Source organism: Buceros rhinoceros, unplaced genomic scaffold (genome assembly GCF_000710305.1).
Source record: "Buceros rhinoceros silvestris isolate BGI_N320 unplaced genomic scaffold, ASM71030v1 scaffold24567, whole genome shotgun sequence".
Taxonomy (NCBI): domain Eukaryota; kingdom Metazoa; phylum Chordata; class Aves; order Bucerotiformes; family Bucerotidae; genus Buceros; species Buceros rhinoceros.
Window position 1 is genome coordinate 6409 of NW_010421907.1, and position 2118 is coordinate 8526.

The 2118-nt window shown below is 55.6% G+C and overlaps 1 protein-coding gene across 1 annotated transcript in view; it reads right to left on the reverse strand.

The window, feature by feature from the left end:
* The window catches only part of PCSK6 (proprotein convertase subtilisin/kexin type 6), a gene marked incomplete at both ends in the record, with an annotated part of 20079 nt that overhangs the window by 6402 nt on the left and 11559 nt on the right, over window positions 1-2118 (reverse strand). The gene's annotated exons all lie outside the window — the stretch shown is intronic.

A 2118-nucleotide genomic window follows, 5' to 3' on the forward strand; every position in this document is an offset into this window, starting at 1 on the left:
GCTGGTTCGCTTCCCTGCCCCGTAAGGTAGGGCTCTCCAGGGAGGGTGGCTCGCTGCTGGGCTTGGCAGGCGATGGAAGCACACCACAGCGGGGGAGCAGCCCCGTCCTCCCTGCGGCTAATCCTGCCATGGAGAGATTTCGGCGCTAGCCTGGGCAGATCTGGTGTTTACCTCCCTCCCACTGCTCTCTGCAGCGGCTTCCTCCACAAAAAATAATAATAACGATAATAATAAAAAAGTAGCTTTGCTCTGGAGGAATTCACTGGGATTTATTGTGGGTTTTAAGCACTGGGAGGGAGAGGGATGGTTTATTACCTGTCTCGCCCTCCTCCTGGGGCAGAGGCTCTCTGAGCTGACCCTGCCTCTGGATACACAGGCTAAGTCAGACTCTTTCCTTACTTTATGAAAGTTTTCATTATCTGGGCTGCCTCCCAGCCAAACTGGGTGGGTATTTCCCTAGCAAAGATTTAATAGAGCTGTCTGGAGCTCTGCAAGAAAGAGTGCAGAGGGAATTACTGTCCTGCCCCACATCACAGAGAGCTCGAATCAGCTCACCAGCCCAAGTCTGCTGCTGGCATCTCCAGTCCCACTTTCCAGGGCTTCCTGGACCTCTGAGGCAGCAGCATCCCAGCCCACGTGCTCAGCACAGGCAGGGGCTGTCCAGCTCTCCAACACCAAAATCCACCCGCCTCCAAGGGCCAGCCCCGCTGCATGCAACGCCGGCTTCCCTCAATCGCTAATCAGAGGGATAAAATCTGGCACCGATTGCCAAAGGCGTGCAGAGACGTAGCAATGATTTTGACTGGGATGAGCAGACGGGGAGTCCAGCCCTCCCTTGCATCCTGCGCCCCGAGCACCACAGCAGCTCGGTCCTGGTCCAAACCCACATCCCCGGGATGCCCAGGCAGGGCTGTGCTGGAGAAAAGTGGGTTCGGAGCCAGCACGGTCGCACAAGGACACAAACAGGCACATAAGTGTCCCCACGGCAATGCACAGCTAACTCCTGACAGCGTTTCCCAGCCGAGCGCGAGCTCACCGCATATCGCAGCTCCCTCAGCTTGGTTATACAATGCTTTCCCTTCGCTCTCAAGCAAGAAGCTACCAAGACTTCCATGACCAGACTCCAAACACCCAGCTTCTTTATTTGCCATCCCCCTAAGCCAACACCATCCTGGCAAGGGACTCCTGGCCACCTTAAAACCTGGATCTGGGCATCATTTAAGCCAGGGAATCCCTCCCTGGCCTTGGCCGGGCGTGATCCATCGCCCCAGCAGCTCACTGGTCGGATGCAGGATGCGCAGCACCTCCCTGCTTCCGCAGTGCTGCCGGGGCTCAAGTGTTTGCCTAACGATGCTCCATGAGAGCTCAGGATAAATAACTCCTCGTTAGCTCGAGAACTAATAAGGTGTGGCTGGAGGGGCGAGAAACAAGATGATAAATTACCCCAGCACAGTCCTATTGCTAATAGATAAAGGTTATTTTAATGTTTCCATTAAAAACTCAATTTTAAGGATTTATAACTCGGTTACAGCTCTTTCCTTGGGCTAGAGGTGGCGGCTAACTATCTGCTTGTGGTTTTCCTCGTTATTTAAAGAGAAGTCGTCAGCAATTAAGAGCTTTGCATGCAGGATAGTGGGTGCCGCAAACCTGGTGGTAGTTTGGGGACAGCGATGGGGGTGGCCGGGTCTGATGTCCCCTGGGAGACAGAAAGAAACATCCTGAAACAGCAGAGCTGTGCTGGGCAAGCCCTCTGCTGCTGCATGGAAAAATAAGGTCTGAAAAGCAGCTTGTTCCCCGTATTTACACGGCGTGAACTCCCCGGCACTTCAATGGATCCCTCGGCAGGCTCGCCGCCCCGGCAGGAAATCAAGTAAATAGTGGGAAAACCACTCCACCCTCTTCCTAGATAACAGGCGGGCTGCGTCGCCCCGGCCCACAGCTGCCCAGAGTCCCAGGACGCTGCGAGGAGACGCAGCCGAGGCTGGAGTGGAGGCAGGGAGCGAAGCGGGGAGTAGTTTCAAAGCCCAGCCCGGGACTGCTGCAGCCAGACCCCAACCCCAAATTTGCCAAAGTACCTGGGGGATACCAGAGCCCCGAGCGGCTGCGACACTCACCCGC